Source organism: Rhinolophus sinicus, linkage group LG06 (assembly GCF_036562045.2).
Source record: "Rhinolophus sinicus isolate RSC01 linkage group LG06, ASM3656204v1, whole genome shotgun sequence".
In the NCBI taxonomy this organism is placed as follows: domain Eukaryota; kingdom Metazoa; phylum Chordata; class Mammalia; order Chiroptera; family Rhinolophidae; genus Rhinolophus; species Rhinolophus sinicus.
The window spans coordinates 1,380,762-1,386,761 of record NC_133756.1 but is presented as its reverse complement, the minus strand read 5'-3'; positions in this window follow the sequence as shown (position 1 = coordinate 1,386,761).

Below are 6,000 nucleotides of genomic sequence, written 5' to 3'. Positions count from 1 at the left end.
TAGTAAATATTTAGGCCTTGTGGGCCAAGAGGCAAAATCGAGTTATAACCACATCACTGAGATTTGTAGTACGCCCAGCAGCCAGTAATGACAGTGCCACACAGAGTCTCTGCTGTGGCTACTCGATTCTGCCATTCTCATGTGAAAGCAGCTGTAGACAGCACGGAAATGAATGAGCATGGCTGTGTTCCAATAAAACTTTATTTATGGATATTGAAATTTGGATTTCATATCTTTTTCGCATGTAACAAAATACTATTCTTTTGATTCTTTTTTAAGCCCTTTAAGAATGTAAGAACCATTCTTAGCTCACCAGCCGTACACAGCAGGCGGCAGGCCAGGTCTGAAGGGCTGTGGTTTGCCGACCACTGATCTAGTGGGAGAGATGGAAAATAATCAAGATAAATAAGTTAAGTATATGGTAGATTAGAAAGTAATAAGTGCTAATGAGAGGGAAGAAAAAAAACACCAACAAAGCAAAAAAGGTTGGGAGGAGGGGTAGGTGAAACCTTAGACAAGATGTCCAGGGTAAGTCTCACTGAGAAGGTGACTTTTGTGTCAAAACTGAAAGTGTGACAATGAGCTAACTGGTATTTCCAGTAAACGAGAGGTTTATTTGCCATTGGTCTAACATCTGCTACCCTGACCAGATTGAGCTCCTCAAGAGCGAAGGCTTTCTTTGTCCCGGCCTGACACAGAGCGAGTGCTTAGTTAAAACAAAAATACATGTTTGTGTGTGTGTGCATGCGTGTATTACCCAACTGACCAAATGAATTCCTGGGCAGGTGACATCAGGCAGAGCTGGGATCGAATTCCAGCTCAGCCACCTTCTCACTGTGGAATCTGGGACAATCTCCTTCAGGTCTCTCAGCCTCAGTATCCTCATCGGTGAAATGAGTGGTTCTGGGATTTATATGCAATGGCGTATGGAATGTGTCTGTCTTGCCCTGATGCTCGGTTCTAGGCTGACGTTTCATCAGAAGAGACAGAAGCTGTGCCCTAGAGCAGCCCCTGCGTTGGGCCTGTGAAGCCAGATGCCTGGGCTTCCTGTCCTGTGTCCATTACCTCTGTCCCAAGAGGCCCTGGACTCTCCACAGCTGGGCCCAAAGCACAGAGACTCCCTGACATTCACTGTAGGAAGTGGGCAAAGGAAGGAGCACTGTGCCAGGAGTCTAGAGCCCCAAGTTCTAGTCCTGGCTGCGTCACTGCCTCCCTGGAAACCCCAGGCAGGTCACACCCTTTGACTAGACAGTGATCCCTAAGAGAAGGAAAACCCATGAGGCGGGCCCCAGGACTGCCCCAGGTCCCTGCCTGGAAAGTTTCCAGGCTGCTGCACAGGGAAGGAAAAAGCTAGTAAGCAGTGGAGCTGGGATTCAAAACTAAGTCTCAGTCTTAAGCAACATGCTGACCTGCTTCCCTCAGTGCCCAGCCAGCTCCAATGTGGAAGGCGATGGGAGCCAGGAGACCCAGGTTCAAGTCTCATTGTTGTCCTTTCCAGGCCATAGGACTCCAGATGGTCAGAATCCGAGGCTGATGCTGCCTGCAGGCAGGGCCCTTCCTCTGCTCGCGTCATTCTAATGTCACTTCCCAGAGAGCCTTTCCCTGCCCCACCCTCATAGAAGGCCCCGGTCCCTGTCTCTGTTCCTTGTCTTTTTGCTCTCACGCGGCTTGTCACTACCTGTTTCTCTTTTCTCATTGCCTCTTATCTTCCCACCAGACTGTAATCTCCAAGAAGGCAGCGCTCGTGCTCATCCGTTCATCATTGTGTCTCCAGCACCTAGGACAGTGTCTGACAGGTTACAAGTGCTCAGAAAATACTTATTAAGTGAACGAAGCCCAAAAACCTTCAGCAGTCCTTCAATCCGATACCCCACCTTCCTTCCATTACATAGCCGGGGGAGCTAAGGACCACATCAGGGGACGGGCTTGCTGAGGGTCTCATAGGGACTTTGAGGCAGAGCGGGGCTGGAACTGTGGGCTTGTTTCTCTGCCGCACACTGCTCCTCTCTGAACCTCAGTTTCCACATCAGGATGTCCTCCATCCATCATCATCCAGGGCGCAGAAGCCAGCTGCAGTGAGCTGAGGTTGGGATGTGGCAGGGAGGACCTACCTCTTCAGAGCCACTGAGTGGGAGACCTGCCAAGGGGAGGGGATCTGAACCTCAGAAGACCCGATGTGCCAGGACAAAGCACTCAGCACAGAGCCTGGCTCGGAGCAGAGCTGCAGCCAGTGGTGCCGCTACTATTACTCTTATTGCTGCTCTGTCTACCCTCGTGATTGCTCTGAGGCTCAAATGTAACAATGTGTGAACATGCTTAGCTCTTTGCGAATCTACAGCGCAATGCAAAGGGCGAGGGGCCCTATTTTATTGGTATTACCAATAACCATGATATTATGAACTTGTATTTTCATGGACTTCCTTCCAAAGTGTATAAAGAGGGTGGTATAAATCCATCCTCGCTGACAAACAACCCTGAGGTAGGAAGCAGGGAGGACCTTAATTTGTTTATCCAGGACCTGGAGAGACGGGGCAACTCTCCAAGGTCTCACGGCCAGTGGCCCAGCAATGCCCACTCCAGTCACCCACAGGGCCCAGGGAGTCCTCTGACCTGTTCCCTGGGTCTGCTGGCCCAAATCCAGCCCTGGAACTTGGCTGACTCTTCCAAGGCAGGCCCCAAGGGAGCCCCCAGGCCCTGGGGAAAGGGACAAGACAATGGCAAATGTGGCTGATTTGGGTCTAATGCTGTTAAATTCGTGGTGTCCGCTCAGCCATTAGCCAGCCCTTCAGGACAGATAGTCTGAACATTAAAAGGGGCTCAGCCCACAGGAGCCACACGGCTGTCACATTCCCAGTCCCAAATCCTCCCTCCGCGGGCCCTAGGCTGGCAGCTGAGCCAAGCCCGCCCACATCTGTCCTCTCTCCGGAGGCCCAGCCTGTGCCCATGTGAGAACTGGGTGGGGGTGCCAACTTTGGGGAGCCCAAGGGGCTGCAGAGGGGTCTTGAGTCAGCTTGTGACCAAGGTTAATAAACCCAGCATTTCCTTTGTGACCTCTGAGCCAGGCCCTGTGTCAGACACCCGGGGCTGCAGATAAAAAGCAGGTCACTGCCCTCGGCAAGCTCACAGTCAGTCTAGTTGTGAAGCGAGACAGATAGCCAGGCGTCCGCAGCATGGTGCGGCCATCCCAGGGGAGGTGGTGTAACCCATCTGAGGCTGGTCAGGGAAGCTATTGGAAGAGGTGACTCACTGTGCTGGCCAGAAAGGTAAGAAGAGGAGAAAGGGGTCCCAGATAAAGCCCTTTCCTCATCTATAAAATTAATAACAGTGCCCATCTCAAAGGGTTGTTGTGAGTTTTACAAAAGAGAAGGGAGGGGGGAATTCTTTTTGAACTGTGAATCACAAGACACATGTGAGGACGTATTATTTAGGCCCTTAATATAGGTCCCCAGGTTCTTCCATCAGACCCCCCAGGCCTTCTGTCCCTGGACTCTCCCCAGGACTCACATTGCCATTGCTCATGCTGTGTCCACCCACAGAGTCGAGGCCCTGCCGACATCCTCTAGGTCACAAGTGCCCCCTGGACCCATGCCAGGTACTAGGCAAAAGACAACTCCTACCCAAGCCCCCTGTTGACAGATTTGGATCTGAGCCCTGTGCCATAAAGTCCCAACTTTGTCCAGTGTTCAATCCTCCTGGTTTGAGGCCTTAGTTTCTTGCCATTTCCATCCTTACCTTGATGGTCACACTTGATATGTAAAACTGCATTGTGACCTTGATGACCCCTTTCAGGCATGATTAGGATCTACCACCTTCCTGCCTTGGGCTACACTGACAGAAATACTCCTTTTGGTATGATTCAGCCATCACCATGACAACCACCATAAGGATCAATACCCTTGAGCACCATGATCACCACCATTACCATCACCACCATCACTAGTCTCACCAAAGGCACAAACCACTACCACCATCACCACCACTACCACTACCACCAACAACAACACCATCATCACCACCACCACAACTACCACCACCATCACCATCACCACCATCACCATCACCATCACCACCACCACCACCATCATTGTCACTATCACATCATAACCACCTCCACCACCACCACCACAACTACTGCTACCATCACCCTACTATCACCACCACTGTGATCACCACCACCATCACCACCACCACCATCACCACCACCACCACCACCACCACCAACACCATCATCACCACCTCCACAACTACCACTACCATCACCATCACCACCACCACCACCACCACCATCATTGTCACTGTCACATTATAACCACCTCCACCACCACCACCACAACTACTGCTACCATCACCATTACTATCACCACCACTGTGATCACCACCACCATCACCACCACCACCACACCACCACCACCACCACCATTACCATCATGATCATTTACCATAACCACCATGATCACCACCACCTTTATCCTTATCCTCCACATCACCATGGACCACTACTATCTTCATTTCATCATCATCATCACCTTCCCCTCTTTCCTCCTCATCTTTCTCAGTCATCATCACCATCTTCATCATCTTTGAACTACACTACTACCACCATCTTGTCATCTTATGTTACCAAAAAGCCTTTCTAAGTCCATTTTTCTCCCTGGGGTCCAATTGTCACAGGCCGACTCTCACTCTCTGGGGTTTCTAAATCTAAGACCAGCACTGTTGCTGGGGACAGGTAAGTGGATGTTCTGTTCTAAGAGTCCTTCCTTCCCTGCCACCCCTGCTGAAGCCCCTGAGCTCCAGCCAGACCAAACTCTTACAGCCCCCCATGGGCTGTGTTTTTATTTGCCTCTGTGTCCTGTGCTGTTTTTGTTGCTTGGCATGTTTTTCCCCTTGACACCTCCATGGTGATGACTTAAGAACCAGCCCCTCCAGAAAGTATTTCAACCTCAAGTCAAGGTTGAGAGGGCTTTCTCTGCTCCCAGGACCCAATGTGCTCACCTAGATCAGGAGCCCTGGCACCCCTTTCACATGTCATACTGCTCTTCTATCTGCCCCACTAGATGGTAAACTCCTTGGGGGCAGGGCTGAGTCCTTCAGCTTTATATCCTGGACACAGAACCTGACTCATAGTAGGAGCTCAAGACATATTTGTTGAATAAATGAATGTTTGTTAAATAAACGTATGAAATCTTGCAAATCATGATTCAGAGAGCTTTGGGCAGGGAAGAAGTGGGGAAATAGTCTATACTTCTCAGGGTCGGGACAAGGAAGGAAGAAAATGGGGAGCAGACCGTGGAGGGGAATGGGGGCAGGAGCTTGGTAAAACTTTCCTGGAATGGAGAACCCTGACTCGGATACCTTCTGTCAGCCGTGGAGCCCTCTCAGACCATAGCCTCCAGCCCGGATGTGTGGGGAAGTTGGGTCAGGGGTTCAACTTCCCACCAGCCTGGCCCTCTCCTCTAGGACCCTCAGCCTGGGGGCGGTGGAGGAGGTGGGCCAGCCCCCTGCAGCCACGCACACCATGGCCTCCACTCGACCCCTTTAAGACAGCCTGGGCGGCTTCTCTTTGCTTGTTGAAACTGTTCAGTTTTCGGACAGGACAGAGGAGGGGGGCGGGGGGGAGGTCACACCTGTTGTGGAACTTGAGAGAAGGCTTATTTATAAATGTTCAGGGCTCGGGATTCTTGCGAAGCTGATGTCCGGAGGGGAAGGTCACCAAAATGCTTGTTTATAAAAGCAACAGCAACTGGGAACACCATAAACGGGCTAAACGATGAAATTAACAAGCTACCGAGGCGGGGCATGGCGGGGCACGGTAGGGCCTCTACTGGCTTGGGTGCCACCACTGGGCAGAGCCCCAAGCCTGCCTCCAAGCCAGGTCCCTCCCCTGCCCCAGCCGCTCTGCTCGTCCCCCAAGGCCCAGCCTGGCTCCAGTGCCACCCCCAACCCACACCCGTCCCTGCCCCGTCCCCACTCTGGCCCACATAGCAGTTCCTCCAGGGC